General features: G+C 53.9%; 1 long non-coding RNA gene across 1 annotated transcript; it reads left to right on the top strand.

The window, feature by feature from the left end:
• The first annotated feature begins 1282 nt into the window (after positions 1-1282).
• On the top strand, positions 1283-18430 carry LOC116663286. Its single transcript, XR_004319525.1, has 3 exons — positions 1283-1769; positions 17877-17994; positions 18322-18430. It is a non-coding gene; the product is annotated as an uncharacterized LOC116663286 (long non-coding RNA).
• The last annotated feature ends 5916 nt before the right edge of the window (positions 18431-24346 follow it).

Genomic DNA, 24346 nt, shown 5'->3' on the forward strand with positions numbered 1-24346 from the left:
CGCCAGGTTCCCAGAGGGTGTCCAGGGTGTCATTGGTTATAGCAAGTGCTTACTCTGTGCTGGGTAGTATAATGCATTAGCTCAACGAATTTTCAAACAAGCGCAGTATTACCCCATTTTACAGATGAGGAAGCTGCAGCTCAAGAGAAGGGAAGTGAGTTGCCCAAGGCCACACAGCCAATTAGCAGAGGAACTGGGATTAAACCAGGCAGGACTGTGTGGCTCTAAGTCCCTCGCTGTAACCCCAGGTTTCTGGCCCTTCCCACTGGAGCCCCTCTGGGGGCTCCCTACCAAGGTCTGCAGTGACAGCAGTGTTAGCCCTGCCCAGAGATGCTTCTAAAACCTGGGCCTGGAAGACACTAGGTTAATAGGTCCTTAATAAAGCCAGCAGAAGCGTCTGCGTCTTCCTGAGGCAGCGGCCAGGGGGCCAGGTGCAGCAGATGCGTCCTAATGAAAACGCTGGGGAGGGAGGAGGGGCCCTGGGTGAACTGCCTGCTCTTATGTCAGAGTCAGTCCTCTCGCCCTGAGTCACTGGATGCCTCCCCATGTAGGGGACAGTCACAGATCACTTTCTTCCTTTCATCCACCCACCCACCCATCCACCTGCCCTTCCATCCATCCATCCTCTTATCCTTCCTCCCTCCCAACCTTCTCCATCTTTCCATCAATCCGTCCATCCACCTACTCATTCATTCACCCACTTCCTTCCTCCCTCCCACCCTCTCTCCCGCCCTCTCCATCCTTCCTTCCTTCCCCCACCCTCCTTCCTTCCATTCATCCAGTGTTCCTTGAGCACCTGTCTTGAGCCAAACCTTACGTTAGGTGCCCAGGGTCCCTCCCTCCAAGGGCCTCACATTCTTAAAAAGACACTAAATAAACAACTAACTGTGAATGCACAGGATGCCAAGGACATTGTGGGGACTCTGAGACTGGGCTCTGCAGACCCACCTCAGCCAAACCCTCTGGGTGACCTGGGGCAGGTCACCCCTCCTCGGGGCCACTCTCTCCCAACCTGTACCAATATGGGGGTACACTGTGATCTCCCCTATTCTGCAATTCTAAAATTCCAAGCAGAGTGTGGAAGCTCCTGATTAACCTGTTCCCACCCTAGTCCCTCAGACCTCCCTCAACACCCTCCAAGTCCCCAGATGGAGGCCCAGGACCACTGCAGAGAGTGACCAGCAAGCTGGGGGGGGGGTGGGCGGGCAGAGTGCTGGACCGGGAGGCAGGAGGCCAGGTGATGAGTGGCCTGGGGAGATGACCTCTCCAGTGGTCCCTCGGCTTGGCTGAAGTACCTTAGAGAACTCAGGAAATCTCAGCTGTTGGGGACGTTACTATTATTGTGTGGCCATGTGGTTATAATGAAGGAAGCTGGCCGAGAGCACCTGGCTTTGGGAGGGATCATTCATTCAGGTTCATTCACTCAGCAAATGTTTGTTACTGAGACCTGTACTATGTGCTGGCCCCTGGGCCAGGTGCTGGGGCAGATATGAGACCAGACTAGATCCTGCAATCTAGGAAGGGTGGTGAACAAGTGTCACCTCGATTGCCAGCTCACACTTGCTAAAGGCTGCGTTGAGAAGAATGTGTTGAGAAGGATTCTGAGGCTGCATTCCGGCTTAGAGGGAAAGAGTGCTGTGATCAATTAGTCAGGTCTGCCATGAGTCCAGAAAGGGAAGCAAAGCCCATGCATTTGCCTTCACGCTGAAGAACCGGAAGGACTACAGACCAAGACCCTTTGACTGTGGCTAGCCTGCTGCTTGACTTGGGTAAGTCATTGTCTCTTTTTACTCCTTTGTGAGGCACAGATGCTGACAGACTCTGCATTTTTAGAGACAGAAGGAGCTGGAGCAGTTCAGCCCAGCCTCCCTGTCTGAACTCATCCTGCTCTGGGCAGATGTGAGGACCGAATGTGAGATGCCCCGACAAGCAAACGCAGGACTGTCAGTGAATGCGTGGTGGGGCGGAAGACCAGGAGCTCGGGGCTGCGGCAGGAGCCCAGGAAAGCGGTCCCTAGGTGCCCTGCTGCCTGTCCTTGTCTGGGCCTCGGCTTCTCCATGTTCAATGAGGAGGTTGGAGAGGGGAAATGCTGAAGAGTTTCCCAAATCTGCTGTCTTGTGATGCATGTAATGCTGAGGCCCCTGGGGCAGCTGGAGGGGAGGGGATGGGGGTCGAAAGAGGAGCCTCTGGAGGGAAGATGGAGGAAAGGAACTCTGCAGCATCTGAGATCCTCACCGGGCAGTTGGTGGCTGGGAAGGAAGCAGGGAAGGGGTACGGGGCTGCTGCAGCGCCCCGAGGGGAGGCCTCCTCTGCTGGGCTTTTTCTGCGGGTGGTTTGGCTCCACTGGGGATCGCATCCCAGGCGCACCCAGAAAGGCCATCCCTGAGCAAGGAAGGCACGAGGGAAGAGAGTGGGCAATGGAGGGGGGTGCCAGGAAGGTCTGGAGGGGCTACGACCCCCGTCTGGTGGGAGTCTCTGTCCCCTTGCAGTGATGGCCTCCAGCCCCAGGGCACAAGCCTCAGGCCAAACCTCGGTGGTTGGCAAAGGCAGATCCCTGGAAGGCCTGGAGCCACCAGTGGACCTTGAAAACAGACCTGCCAAATCTCCACAAGCCTGACTTGGGGGTTTGGAACACTAACACTGTACCACTCACCTCCCCTTTAAGATCCCTCATGCTTCCCAGTTGCCCTAAGGTGCAGTCCAAACTCCTGAGAGGTAGCACATGCTACTAGGTGAGAGCTGGGAACCTGGATCCAAGTCCCAGCCCAGCCACTGTCAGCTGTGTGACCACCAGCAACTTACCTAACCTCTCTGGGCCTCATCTGTCAATGAGGATGATAATAATACTCACCTAAGGGGATTGTTGGAGGATTCAGTAAGCACCAGTGATTGAGATGGGCTCAGCCTAGGGCTGGACACATCATAACCATTCAGTAGCAGATGGCTATTGTTATTTTTATGGATTCTAAGACTTGGCAGAGCACTACGCAGAATGGCCTGACTGCGTGAACCCCAGTCTGCCATTCCTGTCTCATCAGCTCCAAGCATTCGGCTTCACTTCGACTATACCATGCTGCTCTGTTCCCCCAGGACACCATTGTTCTTTCATGCCACTGGGCCTTTGCTTATGCTGTGCCCTTTGTCAGGAATGCCCTTTCCTCTCCGCGCTGTTTTCAGACCCCAGTCAGTGGTCAGCTACTCTGGGCACCACCCTCCTGGTGAGTTGCTTGGCGTTCTGTGTGCACTCGGCCCCGTGGCGGTTGCCCCAGTGCAGCGTCCACATTTACCATCCATCTGATTGTCCTACGTCAGTGTGACTTCTCAGGCGCGAGTGCCATGGGTGATTGGTTTTCTTGTCCTCGGTACCCAGCGCCCTGCTTGTCACTGGTAGCTGCTCCTTAGGGCAGGTTGGGCGAGTGGAGCTGTCCATCCCCAGGCTTGGAGCGCGCACAGCAGACGCAGACCAGCCCCTGCTCCTGCTCCTCTTCTTCCTTATCAAATAGAAGCAGGACGCCTGAGCGCCTCTCTGATGATCCCCATGGGAGAAGTGGCTGTGAAATGCTGGGGCCTCCAAGTCAGAGCTCAGCACCAGGGGGAGGGCCAGAGGGACCCCCCCCAACAACCCCACCCCCACCCCTACCTGACACCTCCTTCTGTTTCTGACCGAGGCAGAGTGGCTGATCTCCAGGACTGGGTGAGGAGTGGAGAGCAGGGGGTAGGTGGGGAACAGATACCTAGGTCCTATAGGAGCTGCTGGGGTCAGAGCACACTGCCCCCACACTGCCCTGTGAGCGGTCTGAGGGATCTCCTGGGGGGAAGCCGGGGAAGGGCGTGCTCTATGGCCCTGGCTGGGCCCTCCCCACTGTTCTCCTTGTGTCCCTGTCTGGCCACTAGGCCTCTTTCTGCCCCTCACTGCGAGGCAGCCAGGTCTCCCTGTCCTGGCCGAGGGACGGCTGTTTCTACCATCTGACTGGATGCCCTGCTCCTGACCACCTGTCCCAGACCCAGGACCTCTGCACGATGCTTAAGTTGAACAAAGTCCAGGGGAGTATTGAGTTCAGTGCTTCCATTGGGCAGATGAGAGAGCTGAGGCCCGGGGTGGGGTGGGGGGGGGGGAAGAGGCATGTCTGAGGTCACATGGTGAACCCAGTGTTATTTTCTGTAGCTCACTGCCCAGCCAGGAGAGGCGAAGACCTACAGATCTTGGCTTTGACCTTGAGAAAATGGAAACACTTGGACCTTAAAGACAGGTTTCCGTGGCTAAGACATGGGCAGGCTGTGTGACCTTGGGCACGTTACCTAACCTCTCTGAGCCTCACGTGCTAGTGAGGATTCAGTGAGATGACAACTGTACAGGGCCTAGCAGGCCTCCTGGCACAGACCAAACTCTCAGTAGACAGGAGATTTCTTATAATTCAGGAGCAGGTAAGCCTCACCTTGAACAAATGCAACCAATGAAAGTTGTTTTATGCAGATGTGGATATTCCTCTGCCCTTTTTCATATTATGGAAAAATCCTCCAAGTTGTGAAAGAAACCACTGCAGGTTTATCTGGGTATAGTTGGGAGAACCAGGCATACTCCCTGCTCTGCCTCTAGAAGCTGTGACCTCAGGAGAGGGACTTGGTGACTCTGGGCCTCAGCTTGCTCGTGTGCAAAACGGGGACAATGGCACCTCCCTCCTAGGACTGGGCGGGCCTCAATGAGATAATTTAGCCTTGCAGGACCTGGGAATCACAAGCCTTCTGCATCGCATCTTTCTAACAAACCAAGGGTACCAGTTATGGAGCAAGTGCTCCCCTTTGGCTGTGGGCTTGGCCTGGGAGATCTTGTCTCAGGGATTATGTTTTCTGGGGAGGGCTGGGATCCAGCGCTCCTGGGCTGAGCGAGCAGGGTCCCTCCAGGAAAAGGAAGCCCCACCTGGCAGCCCCTCCTGCCATCCGGTCCACAGCTGGTCATCCCTTCCTTCCCACCCTCCCCCACCCCTGCTGGATTCCGCAGCCCACGGGCTCCTCCCCTTGCTGCCTGCGCTGCCAGGCTGCCCTTCTCTGAGGAGGTGGGGGTGGGGTGGGGGTGCATTTTCCAGGCGATGTTTCCCTGGCAGCTCTGAAAATTAATTGGCCTTTAATGTGGCACAGTATTTATTTTAATTAGCAGGAAATTGACCAATTTCTTAATAAGGGGCTTTGTGGAGGTTCCGTATTTGGGGCTGGGTGTGTGTGTGATGGGGGCGGGTGAGCAAGCAAGAATGACATCCACAGTCCGAGAGGGGGCTTCGGGGGAACCGCGGAGCTCTGACCTTCCTGGCTCCAAGTCCTCCCTTCAGGGAGGGGAGAAGGGCAGAGGTGAGGGGCCTGATGGCCCGGGAGCAAAGTCAGGAGGCAGTGGGAGGGGAGGATTCTGGGCCAGGGACACACAGAGGGCCAGGTGGCTTGGCCACAGGCCTCTCGGGGATCTGACAGACTCAAATTCTGCTTTTGACCTTGGTCTAGTGGGGTCTTGGGTCTAGGTCATGGATCCTCCTGGCCTTAACAACACCCCCTCCCCATTTGAGTAATTAACAGAGTAAATTAGTAGTGATTTCTTAAAGGATAAAATTCCTTTTCTTTAATCTGATAGAATCACTGAGGTTCCCCCAACATCTATAATACACCAGCTATGATGAGATACCCCCTTTTCCAAATGTAGTAACAGAGGCTCAGGGAGGTGCAGTGTTTTTGCGAAGCCTTACAGATAGCCACCACATCCTTCAGGGCTGGCTTAAACTTGCCCCCCCCCCCACCAGGGAAGCTGCCCAGACCCCTGGGTGGGCTCAGGGGCCCCCATCCATCTCTGTACCTCTCTTTCAGTGTCCTGTGACAGTGATAATGAGCCCATTTACTGTATTCCCTGGACTGTGAGTCCCCTGAGGGCAGGTCCTGTGTCTGTGCGCTCAGCTTTATACCCCAGAACCAGGACATGGTAGATGCTCATTATATGTTTGTTGAATGACTGAGTGAATGATGGAGTCAGAACTGAGGAACAAGCAGCCTGTGACACCTGGTCAAGAACTGTCACCACCCCTCTGCCTCAGTGTATCTTCATGATTTATACTGCTAAGTAAAAATCAGCACTGGCCACCTGCCTCTGCATGGATTGGATCACATTGGCACTTGCCATCTACCTCTGCTTGGATTAAGTCACCAACCACTGCAGCCGCTGACCTCCAACACACCCTGAAAAGAGTTCAGGATGGAGGTCGCTGTGTGATTTTCTTTCAGCTGACAATACATTAATTGTGGTGGGTGCCGATGGGGGATGCGCCCCTCAGCCTGACCATCTAACTCTTCCTCAGGGGACTCTGTCACCTCCTCTCATTGCCTTGTGGTCTGACCCAGGAGCCTGTGTGCACTTGGGTGAAGGGGAGAAGGACACGTTTTCTCTCCGGGCCTGGATCGAGAAAGGGGTTGTGCTGGGCAGCCTCCCAGGACCAGGGGAGAGGGCTGCCCGCTGCCCACTGGTCTCGTGGCCTCACTGAGCCGTCCCAGAGCTCTCCAAGGATCTGCCCCAGCCACTGGCTGGGGAAAATGAAGCCATGAGCCCTGACCCCAGCCCCAGCACATCATCCCCACGCCTCCTGCTGCCCCAGGGCCCAGGGAGCCTCCTGGCCCAAAGATGTGCCAGGGGCTCCTCCGCCCTTCCACCTGGACTCCGACCGACCACCTTTCCCATTTACTTATTTAAAACCATCTGTGTTAGGCACTGTTCTAAGCACTTTAGGGTTATTTATCCTCAGAATGATGCAGGTGTCATTATGTCCCCATTTTGCAGACAGGGAAACTGAGGCACAGAGGAGGGGACAAGTGACTGACCCACTTCCCCTCTGGCTTTCACTGCAGACTTCCAGGGTTGAGGAGGTAGTCCTCACAGCCTTCTTAGGTAATTGCTGCCCGTCACTCGCCAGATTCCATCCAGCCCCCACGCCTTGCTCAGCTGGGTTACCTCTCCCCAGATGCTGGCCCATTGGATGGATGGTGGTTGTGCTCGGAGTAAGGACATGGCTCCTGGAACCAGTCTGAATTTGGGTCTGCCACATGCAGCTGTGTAATGCCGGGCAAGTGACTTCAGATCTCTTTGGCCACCTCTTATCTGAAGAGTGGGGGCAAAACTATTTATCCAAAAGGTAGTAATAAGAAATAAACAAGGGAACCCATTTAAAGTACCAGCACGGGGTCCAGCTTGCAGTTTTTCATTAATAAATGCCCTATTCTCTCCTATTCCTCCGCAACATGTCCTCCTGCCCTCTAAAGCCCAGTCATCCCAGAAGCCTTTGCCTCCTTTTCAGAGCAGAGTCCCCAGTTACAGGGTCCCCAGAACACTTCCTTTCAGCATCACTCAGCCTGGTCACATCCACTCCGGCCCCAGGACCCTCAGAGCCCCAGGCAGAGGGGAGACTGGGCCAGAGGAAAGCAGAGGCTGGGCTGAGGATAGAGCCAGCATTCTGGGCTCATTCACCTGGGAGGCCAACATTTATTGAGCACCTCCTGTGTGCCAGGCATTGTGGATGAGACAGCCCCCAGGAAGCCCAGCATGCAGTGGGAGAGGCAGATGAGTGAGCTGGCCACCTAGCCTCAGTGGTTGTTCGGGCTGGGATCAGCCCAGCAGCCTTCGGGGAGAAGTGACATCCACGCTGAGCCTGGACAAGGGATGGGAGCTGGCGGCTGAGGGAGGTGTGGGAAGCGGGGGGAGTGTTTCTTGCAGAAGGATGGAGGGTGAGGCAAGTGTGGTCTTAGGGAAATCGCTGGCCATTGGGTGAGGCCCTCGTGGCCAGGCGATATGTCCTCACTCCCTCCACAGCTGCCCAGCGTCCCTGCCAGGTGACAGGGACTGACAAAGGTGAACAAAAGAGTGCTGATTTCTGCCCCCCCTGAATTATACCCCAATGGAAGATGGAGGGTAGCAAACATCAACCAAGTAACCAAATGAATAAACAAGATCATCGCAGAGGGTGTCGAGTGAATGGAGCCAACGGAACAGGGAGGTGGGGAGGCGGGACCTGAGGCCGCAGCTGAAGCGGGGAGAGGCGTGATCCGAGGGCGTTCTGGATGAGCCCTGTAGGCTGGGAGCAAGCAGAACGGAGTACGAGGAAAGACCAGAGGCCTGGGGCAAGAGAAGGTGGCTTGGGGCAGGCTGATGGCTATGGGGCCATGGGAGGGTTTGAAAGCTCCGTGGGAGGTATAGGGACTGGGTGTGATGGTTACAGACGTGGAGGGGGAGGGAAGCGGGGCGATGAGGCTAAAACCAGATTTCTGGACCTGGCCTTGGAATGACAATGATGTTAATTTTCCAGCACGGAGATCCCAGGGTCAGGTGCCTGAGACAACTTCAGTGGGAAGGTCCTGCCGGGGCGATGGCCAAGCGTCCAAGACCTAGAGGAGAGGCCAGGGGCTTGCAGGACAGAGATTCAGCCTGCAGGTGCGGGCAAGAGCTACCCAAGGTCCCTCCAGATCCTGCCTTTGCCAAAGAAAACTCCAGGCCATCCTTCCCTTCTAGTGTTCCCGACTCATCTCAGAGAGTCTGCAGTATAAAGCATTCTAGAATCTTGAAGACTTTTCCTCCAGGTTTGCAAAGTCCTTCAAAGTCCCATTCCTTGCCCACACATTCCTTCCATTGGGACCCAGGGATCAAAGTTTCCGACTGGGGAAGGGAAGAGGCTATTTCTCAGGAAGGAAGGGGTCCCTGGGTGGCTTAGGTTCATTCCCATCTCAGCTTTAAAAAGCACCATCATTGCTGTCATCTCCCATGTGCTGGGTTTGCAAGAAAAACCCCACTGCTATTCCAGCTGGAAGGGCTACTTGGGGAGGAGACTGGGGTCTTGAGCTGTGGTCCTTGTGGGTTGTAGGGTTGGGTCACGGTCTCCCTGGTGGTTCTCTTTGAGGGGTGTTCCTCCTTAGGGTGGGAGCTCTGTGTCTGTTTTGTCCCCACCATTGGGGGCTGGGCAGGGACCCAGCTGGGCTCTGTCACTGGGCCTTACAGACTGATGGTGAAAGGTGTGTGTGTGTGTGTGTGTGCGCGTGTGTGTGTGAGGGTGGGGGTAGGGGGAGAGAGGGAGAGAGGGAGTGAGGGAGAGAGAGAGAGCTGGCCTGAAACCTAATTGTCCGCTGTCTAATCCGTCAGCCAGAGGACAGCTTGCCAGCCCCTCCCCGGCAGGCTGATAAATGCCGACCGAGGCCCCCCTGCGCCAGAGCTGCCTTAATTGGTATCAGGACGTGCCTGGACTCCATCCTCCCGGCCCTCGCCTTCCTCCCCTCCTGCTGCCCTCCAGCCTACAGCCTCCACCCCAAGCATGGCTCACCTGCTGCCACAGCCCCAGGAGGAGGAGGCGAGACCAGTAAGAACAGCTCCACTTATGCAGCACCTACTGTGTGCCCTCCGCCCACCCACCCCCACCCTCGTGCAACCCTGCGAGATGTGGGGACCATCCTGCTTTCCCATCCATATATACCGGACATATCTCCTGAGCCCTCCATATGCCTGACACCCCCAGGCTGAGTGCTCGGGGTGCACAGGGGATGAGGCAGCTTCACAGACAAGACTGCCTGCCCCCCGGGGAGCTCCCCATAACTGGCAGGAATGGGCTTATTCCCAGACAATCAGCCTGGTAGGGTTTCAGGGTAGGAGTTAACCTTTTGCCCATTTTAGGAAGTTCAGAGAGGTTTGGCAACCTGCCCAAGATCACACAGCCAGAAAAGGAGGGAGAGGGCAAGGTTGCCTTCACGATGACCACACGGTTGGTTTACAGTGTCGTGTGGGTCTGAATCACTCAGGGCACAAGTTAGAAGTTCAAGTGCTTCCTCCTGAGATTCTGAGGGCAGGTCTGAGTGCCCCTGCGTGGACCTCAGGCTCTCCAGGGAGCGGGCCTCTCGGGACCCTGACAAGGGTTGGTTCTCCAGTCCCCACACTGATGGAAAATTGGGGAGGGGCAAAGCAGGCATGACGGACAGGATATTTCATTCATTCATTCAACCAGCACTCACGGAGCGACTGCCTTGTGCCAGGCCTCGTTCTGGACACAGGCAGGACCGGCCACGTGATTTGTGGGGTTCTGTACAAAAGGAAAATAGGGGGCCCTTGTCCAAAATGTATTAAGAATTTGAAGATGGCGACCCCAGAGCATTAAACCAAGCAGGGGCCCTGAGCGACTGTGCACGTTACTTGCCCCGATGCTGGGGGCCCTGCAGGAAGACAGTCAAACCAGCGAGCCTGGGCCTGATCCTGATCGGGCCCCCCACCCCTTATCTGGAATCTGAAATTAACAAAGATCTGAAAACCCCAGTTTTTTGGTAAGATGGTGGCAAATTCATTTGGAGGCAAACCTTGACCTCAACTGACAGGAAGCTATTTATAGCTTTATTTATTCCTCTGGATGTGAAGATTTGTACCTTTCATTGCAAAGATATTAATGTGTTTGCCTGTGGGCCTGCCTGGGCCCTGCTGCACTGTTACCTAATGTATGCCGTATGCACCATCTTGCTCTTCTAAAGGGACACCTCTGGGTCCCCAGACTCCTGTGGCCCAGGGGTTTAGGAAAAGAGATTTGGAATCACACTAGAACTTTATCTTCTCCCAGTATGGGCTGATCGCCATGTGCTCCTTTTTTTTTTTTTGAATATAATCAACACATGACATTACGTTAGCTTCAGGTGTACAACATAATGATTAGACAATCGTATATTCCATTTTTTTTTCCTACATAATCCAAAGAAGATGAGGGTCTGACAAATAACCCCAGTTTCTGGCCTGCCTGTTCCTTGTGTGGCGGATAAAGAGGGCTCGCTGATCCGACTCCCCAAGGAGGCTGGGTGGGTGTCACTCTCGTGGTCTGCTGGGATATTTTATTTCATAGTAAAGGGATTGGGGAGAAGATGTGAGGTCAAGCCACAGAGGAGCCTTCTTAAAAAGAGAAGAGAAAATAGCTTTATTGATTAGAAATGTAATATATGCTTATCATTATTTTAAAAATTCACACAAAAGAAGAACATCACCATAATCTGAGACCTACCCTCTCCATAGCAGCTGCTGTGGACGTTCCTGTGACTACTCTTCCTTCCAGATTTTTCTAGATACATCTTCTCTTTTTTCCCCAAAGATGGGTTTCGTCACTCAGTGTTTTGCAACCTACATTTTTTTCCCCTCATCACTAAACCATATGTTGTGGTCATCTTCCCACACCTAAATCCTTGTATCACAGGGAGACAGGGAAGTCTGTGCAAACACGTAACCAGCTCATACAATCCCCTTGTTGGACACTATTTGATCCCAGTTTTTCATTAACATGTACATCCCCAAGATGGCATCCTTGTGCACATACCAGCCTCTTTCTTTGGGCCACGTCTGTAGAAGCTGAAGGCCCAGGTCCATGCAGAGTGAGTCTGTCTCATTGTAGACGCTGCCAGATTGTCCACGCCCTATTCCCTGCCCCGGCCCATCTCTCCCAAAGTGTCATTCTCTGATCTTTAGAAGAGTGGCCCAGCCAGGCTGAGCAAAGGGTCCTGCCAGAGCAGCCCCAGGCTTTGCAGCTACAGGGGAGGCAGGAAGCCGGCAGGGACGCCACAGTAGCGCTGCCATCAGGGCCCTTTGGCCACCTCTGCGTGGCTGTCGCCCCCATGGCCTTTCCCTCTGCTTCCACTTGCTCATAATCCGCTGCCTCCTGCCCCCATGAGACCCCTTGGCCGCTGCCCCCAGCTGGGCCTCTGGTTCTCTCTTCTCATATGGGATAAAGGCTGGACCCCAGGCCCCATCACGCCCTAATCACTTGAGCTTTCTCCTGATTTGCATGCCCTTGAGGCGCCTTGATTAATACCCCTTCCTAGGATCTTCTCTGCTCCAGCCATGAGGGCTCTGATTGCAAAGTGGCCTCAACTTCTTTAAAAATAAGATAAATCCTCCCTAATGCAAGGGGAAGCCTTGCATACTTCTCTTAATGATAAGAGATCTGGAAGCATCTCCCAGGAGCCCTGTGAGCCCAGAAATTTTGGAAACGTCTGGAAGCAACTGGGTCATTTCTGTCACCGGTAGTTGAGAGCCTGTTCTCAGCACTGACATTAATTCCCATGGCAATTGCTGGACGTGGACATCCTCTTCCCCATTACAGAGAGGAAACTGAAGCTCAGAGAGGACAAGTTATGTGCTCAGGGTCACCCAGCCGGGCAGTTTTCAGCTCAGTCAGGATTTGAACTCAGCACTGTCTGATGCCAGCCAGACATTTAGCTGACACTTCACTGCCTTGTTAAGCGCATGAAGCCGAGCGTCACCCCTACGGAGAGAACAAGGGCCCCTCTGCTGTCCTCAAGCTGTGTGTTTTCATATCTGGGGGTTGGGACAGGGTGTTGCTGTAACAGGCAAAGGAACTTTGGGACCGTGGACATGACACACAGCTGAACGCGTGCATTTCCCGTGCGTGGTCTAATTCTCATGTGCCTTCCAGTCTGAACCCTTAAAAGTGAGCCTCAGGAGTTCTGGCTGCTCTCTGTTGCTTGGAAACGCTCTCCCAGGGTCTATGTGGGGCAGGATGGTCCCCAGGATAGCAGGGCACAGAGACCTGGCTAAACTCTCTGCCCCGCCATCCTCTTGGCAACCCCCTTCCCCACCTGCCAGTGCTTCCTGCTTCTCATTAGGGCAGAGTTGCAGGAGCTGTGAGATTTAAAATGCTGTGAGTGTAGCACAGTGTTTGCCTTTTCTCTCCCTGGTTGAGCAGTTTCCCAGCCTGCTGCTTCTGCCATCACTCTCTCCCAGGTCTTCTCTCTCCCGATGGGTGGGTTGTCAGGGTCTCCCGGACCATTTGCAGGGCTCCTGGGGGGCCTGGATGCTCCCATGATTTCCTGTTATCCCTGGCCATCTCAATGTTTGCTGAGCTGGGCGCCCAGCTGAGCTGAGTGTGGCGGTCCCTGGCCGGGACCTGCCAAGCCACTGGGCCTTGGCGCAGGTGTGCACACACGGTCCACTGGCCCGAGCCTGGAACATGCCCTCGCTGACCTCTGGAACACAGTGTGCTGGGGGCCGCACCTTCCCGGGGAGCTGCAACAAGCTGTTCCCACTCTGCTGGGGATGCCTCCATGGGGTGGCCAGGCAGCAGTGGGAGGCACAAAGCAGGCAGGGAATGTTCTCTCTGTGCCAGGCCCTCGGGGCCCGAAGTGCAGACACCTGGCACAGTGGCCCCTGGACATCCGCCTCCCTCCCCAACCCCGATGCTGCAGGCCTGTGGCAAGGGCCGCCCCTCCTTCTTCTCCCAGCTGGGCCTGGGTGTATGAGTTTGTTGAAGCTTTTGAGATTTCAGAGACTAAATATAATTTTCAAAGAAAACTTGGGAGGCTGATAGGGTGATGCCAATTTTAACTTTTTCTAGGGAAGGGTGTTAACAAGAACAAAACAAAACAAAGAAAACCACACATTAAAATCTTACTGTCAACTATCACTTCAATTCATGAAATAAATTACATTTAAAACCCCCAAAAGTATGAGGCATATAATCTTAGAATGAAGAAACATCTTCCCCCAAAAAGAACATTTGGAGACCTCGCACTGTCTCTTATGAGTAAGACCTGGAAAAGGTTTGCCACAGCCAAGCACTGGGCACTGGTCCCTAATGGAGCACTTGGGAAAGTCTCATGGTCACAAGATGGCTGCTGCACCTCTGGCCATCATGTCCACATTCCAGGCAGGAAGAAGAGGGCAGGGTGAATTCTTTGCCTTTTAACTCAGGAAGGGAAATTTCCCCCAGGATCTTCTGCCTTCACCTCATTGACCAGAACTGGGTCACATATGTACCCCTAGCTGCAAGGGAAGCTGAGAAATTGAGTTTTTTAACTTCTGGACTCTGTATAGAGGAAAGCTAGAAAGAAGGGGATTGGCATGTGTGTTTGGGAGACTGCACAGACAGTTTTCTGGAAAATCTCAGCTTTCATTTCACATCATCTCACCCTCAAGTCATTGTGAGGAAACTTGGGCTCTCATGACTGACTGTGATCTCCAGCACCCAGTTCCTTAAGTGACAGTTGCGAGAGCCATCCCAGTCTCCTTCATCAGTCCAGACTGGTCCCTGTGTCAAGGGTACCCGTGTTGTTACTGCCTGTTTTGGAGTTTCTGGATTGAAAAGCACCCAGTTTCAAAGCCTGCTTTCTGAGGAAGGCCCCCAGATATGAACATCAGATAAAATACAGGGGACCCAATTAAATGTAAATTTCAAATAAACAGCAAATAAGTTTTAACTAGAAGTATTTGCATGGGACATACTTAAACTGTTATTCATTGTTTATTCGAAACAACCACTTAACTGAATGTTTTGCATTTTTATATGTTAAATCTGGCATCCCAACCCCCAGAGTCTCAATATCTATGGCTAGGAGGTGCGAGGGAGAAATGCCAGGGCAGGTCCGAAACCTCCCTGCTGTGTGGCTCTGGGGATGTCACCTCCCCTCTCTGGGACTTCCAGAGTCCCCTCCTCTGGATGGACATCACCTCAAGTTTCTACCCTGACAGGGCCGGAGAGCCTGTGCAGCTTCTAATGCCGAAGGAGGGACAGCTCTGCGCCATTTAGGCAGACACGGCTTTGCTTTGCAGCCATGTTGACCGGGAACTGAACTGATGCACAGCGAATGCAGCTCTTGAGTTCAACTGCCCAACGCTGAAGTTTTTACAGGTCAAAATGGTTGAATAGAGGCAACTTCATACACTTTATGCTAATAATTTTGTACATAAAGAACAAAAGGGGGTGGGGTATAACTCAGTGGTAGAGCACTGCCTGAGGTCCTGGGTTCAATCCCCAGTATCTGCATAAAAAATTTAAAAATTTTAAAAAAGAACATATGGGGATTCTGAGACATCCCTGCCTTGAGGGTCAGAGTGAAGTTAATGTGAGTTTGAATTCTGACTCTGTCTCTTTCCAGCTAGGAGACCTTAAGCAAGTCACTTCCCCTTTCTGGGCCTCAGCTTTTCTCATCTGTAAAATGGGTATGTTTGCAGTGAGGATTTCACAACGTGTGTATGCCCAGTGTAGAACTGAGCCCAGCAAGCAGGAGCAGCATCCCCATCGTCTTTGCTGCTCCCTGTAAACTCTTGTTGCCTTTTCTGGTGGTGGCTTCTCCTGGGAGGCACCAGCTTCAGGGTATGTGGAAGGGAGTGAAGGTGAAGGGGGGATGTTCCACGTCTGCAGAGCGGGCTCCTCTTCCTCAGCCACCCCAGCCTTGCTGCTCAAGGACACGAGGTGCCAGAGGTCTCCATCGGTGCCCCTACAGTGCTGTGCCCACCTGCCCACCTGCCCACTTGCCCACCTTCCACTTTGCTGGAAGCTCAGAGCACAACTAGCGGTGAGTGGAAGGAGGGACTAGGGAGGCCTTCTGTGCGCCAGCTGTCCGCTCCCCATGAGGAGTGGAGACCCCTGCAGCTGGTACCTGGAAGCCCCTGCCTTTACCCGTCCACCCCCAGGGTCCAGACTGCAGAGTGAGCCCAGCAGCCAAGGGGCCGGGGAGTCTGTGGAGGTGTCGTCTCTGAGCAGAGGTGTTCCTAGCAAAATCAGGGGAGGGGTCTCTGTTTTTCTGTTTTACCCTACCCCTCCAGCCCTCCCCAGACCTGCCAGTGCTGGTCCACCCGGACTGTGCCTCTTTCCAGCTGGGTGACTCCCTTTCCTGCCTCAGCTTTCATTCTAGTAAAAGGGGAGGGGTAGGCAGCCTCCTCACTGGTGAGGTCCCAGGCGTTGGTTGGTGGGGCTCCCCTGTCCTGCGTCTCATGGGTACCCAGCATGGGTAGACACCTAATAGTCTGGTGCTAGGCCCTCATTTTCCAGAGGGGGAATCCAAACCTGAGAAGGTACAACCCAGACCTGGCCTGGGGTGGGCAGAGGGAGGGCCTTAGCAGCAAGCGGTGGTGTGGGGGTGGACTGAGGCAGCTCAGAGCCACTGTGGTGGTGCGGGTGGGGGCAGCAGTTAAGGAGAGGGGACCCTCTCTTGTTGCGGCATCAAAGCTGCCCTCCGCACGAAGCCACCCCAAGGCAGGCAGCCCCGGCAAACTCCTCCTGGCCCCTCCCCTCACTGCGCACTCCCCGTCGTCCTCTTCATCCCTCCAACTTTGCAGGTTTCCTCGGCTTTGCTTAGAGAACAGGCAGAGACCCACCCCTGCTAGGTGTGTGCCTGTGTGTGTTGTGCTGTGTGCGCGCGTGTGCACGTGTGTGTGTGCCTTGGGCACATGCGTGTGTTGTATGCACGCGTGCGTGCCTTAGTGTACATGTGCCTGTGTGTGTTGTGTGCACACGTGCACTTTGTGTGTGTGTCTGTGCAAGCAGCAGGCGTGCAGGCTCGAGGAGGGGGGCCGCCGGGCTAGGGAGGGGATTTAAAGCTGCTTTCGCGGCTGCCGGCGTGAGCGCTCCTGATAAACAGCCCCGAGCCGCAGCGCTGCCGGCGGCGGGAGGCTGCGTATCAGAGCTCCTGGCAGGCTCGCAAAAAGCTGTCCCCGGCCCCGCGAGCCGCTCTATCAGCCCGCGGAGGGAGGGCGGGGAGGCGGGCGGGAGGGAGGGAAGAAGTATTTGCTTCAGCCCTTAATCACGGAATTTGAAATCCCAGCGAGTCGGTGCCATTTATTTTCAGAGGCTGTCAAGGCTGGTTTCAGCATTTAAAAGAAAGGAGGATAAAAAACATTTGCATTTCGCTCCCTCTCTGCCTGCCCGCTCGCTCTGCTCGCTCCTTCTCTCCCCCTCGCTCTCTGCTCACCTCTCCGCCGCTCAGTCGGGGCTGTGTGCTGGGGAACGGACGCCAGAGAGATTTTTCTAGGCGCTTCGGGCACCGGCCAGGGTGGGAGGCTGCCCGAGGCAGAGGCCAGGGGTCGATGTGATTGTGCGGGGTGGAAGACCAAGTCTGGTCGGGCAAGGGATGGAGGTGGAGAGCCAGGCTTGGCCAGCGCTGCTGTTTTGGGGAGTGCTGGGGACCGTCTGCGGGGCTTTCCTGGGTCATGCCAGAAAAGAGCCTTGACACCCCAATTTGCCCCAGCTCCGGGGGCACGCCACCAGTTCTTCCCAGCTTCCGCAGTGGAAGTCTAGGATGTTGGGCTGTGAGGGAAGCTAGGATACCCCCAGGGCAACACCCTCCCTGCACGAATAGGGAAACTGAGGCCTGGAACCCAAGAATGATGACGTGGCCAAGGTCACACCCTGGCAGAACCGGAATAAGGAGGGAGGCTAACTGTGTATCTAGCATGTGCTGGATGCCAAGTGCTGTGCATCACCAAAGATGAGGCTCTGGATGGCGCTGGACGCTGAGCCAGAGGCTGAGCAAGGAGGTCTTTGCCATCAGATGGACCAGGGCTGGAACACCAGCCATGATGCTTTCCAGCACAGTGACCTTGGCCATGGTCTTCCCTCCGACCTTCAGATGGAGCCCATGGTACCTCCTGCGAGGACCAAATCAACACATGCACTGCATCGTGGGGGGGGGGGGCTCCATCGGGATCCATCCTGCGCCCACCACACCCACTTTTCTTGCCTGGTGTCTCTGGTGCCTCTCAGGGATGACTTGGGGCTCAGAGGCTGGACTATTCTGTCCTTGAAGAGGCTGGAGCACAGACTCCCAGGGCAAGGCTGGGTCTACTCCCCAGGACCCCATTCTGAGATTCAGTTTCCTCACTGGCAAAATGAGAAACCCCACAGAACTGTGGTCAGAGTTCAGTGAGTTAATGCATGTGAAGCCCTGGGCAGAGGACGGAGCACTTGGAGGTGCCCCCCACCCCCACCATTGTGATGATTACTTTTATCTTTATGTGTATCTGCCCACCTGTCCTACTCTGAAGATTCCAGACTTCTCCAGACCAAGACCCTGCCATTCATCTCAGAATGCCTCTTGGTCCCAACTTACAGGAGTGATGCTGAAAACTGCCTGGTAGTGCTCCTGCTGGGGCGGATGGAGAGGAAGGCAGTGGGAGAGGAGGAACCCTGTGGACGGAGCCCCCACTTTTGCCTGGAGTGAGGCTGGGAAGTAAGTCCTTGTATCTTTCACAGACACCCAGCTTGTCCCACCCCCTCATCCGTCCCACCATCATTTACTTACTTTTTAATTAGAAAAATGAGCCGTCTTAATTGTTATAGCACAGAAGGTATAAAGAATATAGTAAAATGATCTCCCTCCCCAAATCTACAATTCTACTTCCCAGACAACCAGGGTCAAGAGTTTAATACAAAGTCTCCCAGATTTTTCTGTCAATAGAAGCATGTATAAAAGTACTTCTTGTGATAAAAGTTGGGCAATGCTATCCGTCCTATTTGGCAATTTATTTTCCTTTACACTTTTTGGTCTCCTTTCCAGGTCTATACGTGTAGCGACTTCGCTCTTTCTCGTGTTGGCATACGTTCCCTTGTGCACGTGTCTGCATGCCGGGTTCCAGGCCCCAGTGGATGGGCATAGAGGCTGCGTCTGGTCTTGCCCTCTCAGGGCTGCAGAGAACGGGCTGGCCTTCCATAGCAGGTGGCATTGTTAGCATCAGATGGGCTGCTGCATGGGGGAGGCTCCCCTCACCCCGCCACTTCCATAGGGACAGGCTGATGGGGGCCCTGCTAAGACCAGAGCTGGGTGGAGAAAGTAGCCTCAGGGGAACTGGGTGCCAGGGCCCTAGAGTCCCGGTCCTCATCCCTGAAGGGGAAGGAAACCCCTCCCCCAGCCACCTGGGGGCCCCAGGATGTGGAGACCTTGGGGACAGGACCCATTCTGGGCTGTCCTGGTCTTGTTCCTCCCTGACTCCCTTCCCTGAGGAGGTGGCGTGATCTGTGTCCCACAGAGAGAGGAGGTAGGTACCCAGCTCCCTCTCCTCCTTCCACACCTTCCGTGGTCCCCAGTCCCCACCTCCCTCTCCCCTCCACACTGTCTCCCTGTACCAGCGGGAGACCCCAAACCAGCGTCCACAGATGGAACCTAGGTCAGCCGGAAGGGGCTATGCCTGCAAGCAAGGTGGGGCGTTTGTTCTTGAAGGTGACATTCAGCTTGGCTTCTGGAGACACCCTGATCCATGTTCAGTGACAGCCCATTGATTCTAAGTTCCAAATCCTCTAGCCTCAGCTTCCCGATTGTTAAAACGGGGGGACGGACAGCACCTACTTCACGGGGTGGTTGTGGGGACTCACTGAGGGAGTCCGCGCAAAGCCTTCGGTCAGTTTCCTGACAAGGTCCCCATGCAGGCTCATCATCCTCGCTGTGAGTTTTATTATTCTTCCTAGCAAGGCTGTTTTCAAAAACCTGAAGTTAAAAAAAAGACCTCCTCTGAGTTGGGTGTCAAAACCAAGAAAAAGTTCGTGGCGGCATGTGTCTGTGTTTGGTATGTGATGTATAGTGTGTGTGGGGGGGTGTTATGCACAATATGTGTGTGGTGTGTGTGTGGGGGGAGTGTGTGTTATGTACATGAAGGGGCGTGAATGCAGTATGTGTGCACTTCAGGTGTGTGCAGCGTATGTGAGTGTGGTGTGCGTGGTGTGAAGGACAGGCCTGTTGACCCGGTGGCCTGGGACGGCCCAAGGACAACTCTGGGAAGCAGAAGAGGCCCTGTTCCCTAACCACTTCCCCGTGGGCCCCACCGCCACAGCCTCCTGGAATGCGGGGCCGCGTGGGCCTCACGTCGAGCCTCACTGCCGCCTTCCCGTGTGGGTTTGGGTCTTGGGTACATCACCACCGGCTGTGGGAAGTTGCTTTCACCTCTCTGGGCCTCAGTTTCCCCATCTGTAAAACCAGGATAATAGTAATAAGGTCCTAAGGTTGCTTAAGCTCCTCCTTGGCTCCCAACAAACAAACAAACAAAAAACCAAATAAAACAAACAGACTTGAAAATGCTCAACGTCCCAGAGGCACTGAGAGCAGGAGGAGTTTCTGCCAAGCGGGTGAGCACAGATCGCAGAGCACATACCACGGGGGCTCCTGGGACAGCGCAAGCCTCCCCCCTCCCTCTCCTCCAGGAGCTGTATTTGTTGCATAAGCCCCCTGCCCTCTCTCAGCCCCGCGTGGCTCAGGCGGGAGCCCCAGGCTTGCAGGGCAGGGTGAGCCAGGTGGAGCTGAACTGAAAGGTGAGGGGTGGGCTCCCCAGGAACGGGCTCTTCCAACGCCCCGGCAGGGGGTGCGGCTGGCTCCCGGCTTCCCACCCCAACTGAGAACATCGCCCCCGTGCTAGCTTTTGTGTACATGCCCCGCGGCCACATCCTGAGCCAGGACCCCTATCACCAACCGTCTTCTCACCCCGGCTGATGCGAAGACATGTGACCAGAATAAGACCTGATACACGTGTAGACCCTGAGGGATTTTTCAAGTGCTGTTCCTAGATCTTGTTTGTCATACTAGGTAGTGAACAAGGCTCTTCCCCTGTCAAGTCCTCAGTTTTCTTATCTATAAAGTGGGGCTATGATCACAACTCAGTGAGCTCAGGATGTGAAGCTGATGGCACAAAGCCCCACATGTGGTAAATCCTAGCCAGTGCTAACTATTGTGGTGGATGGTGCCATCGTTCCCAGTAATTCTAGACCCTAAGAAGGTTAGGCCTCTCTGCCCTGTGGTCAGCAACTCACAGTGCCTCCCTATGGGCAGACCCACACCCGCTGACAGCAGGCTTGGCTGTGTGATTTGCTCTGACCCATGAAATGTGAGCAGAAGTGACCACATGCTGGTGCCCAGCAGAAGCTTTAAATGCTATCTTGTGGTTATGCCAGCTCTCTGGCTCTTTTCTCTCAGGCTGACACATTCAAGATAGGGGCTGCAACTTCAGTCTGGATCCCAAAATAAAGATGGCACGTGAAGTAGAGTGGTGGGGCAGAGGGGCAAACAAACCCTGGCCAACATTAAACCCAAATGAAAAGCTACTTTGGCCATGATGATCTACTGATATTTAGGGGATGTTTGCTATACAGCATAACCTAGCAAAACCTGACCAATACAGAAATTGGTACCTAGGAGTAGTGGCAACAAATATGTAGCACTGGCTCTAGGAGCAGGTTACAGGTGACAAGGAATCAGTTATTGGAGGCAGGAAAGATGGTGACCCATGTTATACAGTGGAAAACATTTGGGAAGGTCGTTGCCTACAATAACGTGCAAAGCTGATACTATACTGCACTTGTGGCTTTTGCTGAAGAGCTTGGGAAACAGAAATGTCTCGAACGTCTTGGTTGCTTTTTGCTACAGGTCAGGGGCTGAATCAAGTCCCTCCCAATTCATATATTGAAACCCTAACCCCCAGGACCTCAGAATGTGACTGTATTTGGAGACAGGGTCCTTAAAGAGGTGATCAAGATAAAATGAAGTCATCAGGGTGGTCCCTAATCCAGCATGACTAGTGTCCTTCTAAGAGGAAATATACAGATAGGCATGCACAGAGGAAAGGTGATGTGAAGGCAGGGAGAATGTGGTCATCCACATGCCAAGGAGGGGCCTGGAACAGATCGTTCTCTCCTGGTCTTCAGAAGGAACTGGCTTCCTGACACCTTGATTTCAGACATCTAGCCACCAGAATTTTGAGAAAATAAAGTCCTGTTGTATTTGTTGTAGCAGCCCCTACAAACTCATACACTGCTTTTCATAAACACTCCAGAAAAGAGATGCCCTCTGAGAGGAATTAGCCTGCTCGCAAGCAGGAATGAAAGAGAAAGAGAAAATCCAGAAATTATGGGTTTGCAGGGTTGAAAACTGCAACTATTTCTCATCTCGATTCAATGAAAGAGAAAGGAAACGAGAGCGCTCCAGAGGCCCAGGGCCTGCAAGCCGGGAAGATAAAAGAGACAAATCAGGATGCAGGGAGGATCAGAAGGGGGCCACCGTCCTGTGGGAGGCTGAGTTCACGCCCAAGTGGAAAAAGGTGACATTCCCACCCCCACCCAGTGGTTCATCTTTCTGACAACCTAGACATGGAACCCAGGGCCGTTTTTGGAAAAACCTGCTCTTGGCATGACAAGTGGGCCAAACAGGCCCAGTTCCTGCCCCCTGGCAGTTAGTTGGTTCTGCAAATTCCAGTTACAAATGACATTTCAGTAGCGCTTCTAGCATATTGGTGTTTGGCATACATGGTACCGTCATCTTGGAGGAGAATATGAGCTTTAAATGTAACTGTCTGTGTCCCCAGAAATGTATTGTTTAAGAAGTCTAATTGTGAATTTTAATCTCCCTGTAGAGATTTCAAAATGGGTAACCCACAAATAGTCTATAAAGAATAGGCTAGACATACAGAAAAATAATAAAATGAAGAAATGCCCTTGGGTGACAGAGTCTAGTTAAGACTCAGTCTCAGGGTAAAATCACACAGGGTGTGGCCATCACTCCCTTTGTTAAAACCTCTGGCACGCTCGGGGGACTTGGGATAAAGTCTAGAGAGGGGTGGCTGGAAAAGCTGGCTGTGCTTTTAGCATACGCAGTTGAGGCAACAGATAGATACATAGTTACCTAAGTTCTGAAGATGGTCACGCTGTCAAAAGAGCTGCCAGCCTGGACCAAAAGAGGCTGTGACCCTTCACTTTTTAAAACCACATCTGGGTCCCAAAGGAAGGAAAGCAGATGGAGAAGGCTGTTCAGCCCCGTTGATGTGGCCAAGGAGATGATGGAAAAGGAAGTCCTCCCGGAGGGAACTGCTCTGCACAGGGGGTGTGGTTTGCCTCACCCCCCCTCCCCAGCCCCGCAGAGGAGAGTGTTTGTGGGTTATCCCCATCCTGTTCCACCCCCGAGGATCAGGTGGGTGGACGATTCCCCCAGGGCCGTCATAAGGAAATACCAACTTGGATGGCTTAAACAGCAGAAATTTAGTTTCTCCCAGCTCTGGAGGCTGGAAGTCCAAGATCAAGGTGTCAGCAGGGCTGGTTTCTTCTGAGACCTCGCTCCTTGGTGTGAGATGGCTATCTTCTTGCTATATCCTTGCATGGTCTCTTCCCCGTGTGCACACGCGAATACCTGGTGTCTTTCTGTGTGTCCCTCTTCTTATAAGGACACCAGTCCTACTGGGCTAAGGCCCCCTTAATGGCCTCATTTTAGTGTAATTACCTCTTATAAGACCGCATCTCCAAACACAGTTACATTCTGATACTGATGGTTAGGACTTCAACATACGAATTTTGGGAGACGCAAGTCAGTCTGGGTCTGTGTGTGAAACCGGAAGACTTGACCCCACATGTAGGGCTCCCGCCTGAGAGAAGCCTGGGTGAGGGGCACTTACTCAGCTGTGTTTGACTGGCAGCTGCGGTGGAAGGTCCAAGAAGGCTTCCTTCATATGTCAGGGCCTCTCCACTGCCCTCCTTCTTCCCTCTCTCTCTCCCTTTCAGGCCTCCTCACAACATGGTAGGTTTTCACATGGCCACTGGCTTCCAAGAGGGAGCGCTCCAGGAAGGCTGAGTGCAGGGGCCTCGAGTCTCAGGAGTTAAACAGCATCATGTTGGCTCCATTCTGCTTTTCAAAGCCAGTCCTGGGACCAGCTCAGATTCAAGGGGAGAGGGCAAAAAACACCACCTAGCTCTTGATGGGAGGATGAAAGAAGTCTGCAGCCAACTGTGCAAAAGAGAGGAGTGAATATTTGTGATGAAGACAGTGGGCCGGTCACTGTTCCCAATTATTCGCTGTCTTCCCAAAGAAAGGATTCTCCGTGCCTGCCCCCCTTGCCCCGTGATGTGCAGGCCTTGTGGCGGGGTGGGGGATGGGCGCTGCACCTTACCCCCGGCCACGGCCAGCTTGGCCACGTGACCTGACTTCCTTTGAGCTGGTGAATCAGGAGAAGTGACACCAGGTTTTTGGGAGGAGCCTTCAGAGCCCTCGTGTGGCGCAGCCAGGCTGCTGGGGGAGGGGTGGGCAGAATGCTTTAGAGAGGACCGCTAGACAAGCTCCCTGTTCCGTACAACACAGGTCCACGTGATGAGACCTCCACTCGTCTTGAGGCCTTTGCATTTTCACATCTGTCCATTCTCAGATATTTAAAGTCCTTAAATTCATTCACTTTTCTAGAAGTAACACCTAGTACGTTTGGCACCTTAAGCCACCACCTATTCTTCCTCAATCCACAAGAAGTCTCTGAGGGTGGGACCCTGGGAGGTCGCCAGAGTCTTCACGTGTGAGCACAGGTGCAGCGAGGCCTGAGTCGTCATCGTCTCCACAGGTTTGGGGGCATCGCCTGCCTGGGCTGAGTCCTGACTTGGGACCGCTGTGGGCCCTCACTGGGAACGCTGTGGCTCAGAGAGGTTATGTGACCTGCCCAACGTCACTCAGCTAGGATGTAGTAGCAGAGGCAGGACTTGAACCCGTGGCTGTCTCGTTCCCAAGCTCTTAGCCACTGGGCTCTCACTCTGTAAGTGATCTATAGATAACTGATAAGTGGGTAAATAAACTA

Source organism: Camelus ferus, chromosome 4 (assembly GCF_009834535.1).
Source record: "Camelus ferus isolate YT-003-E chromosome 4, BCGSAC_Cfer_1.0, whole genome shotgun sequence".
Taxonomy (NCBI): Eukaryota; Metazoa; Chordata; class Mammalia; order Artiodactyla; family Camelidae; genus Camelus; species Camelus ferus.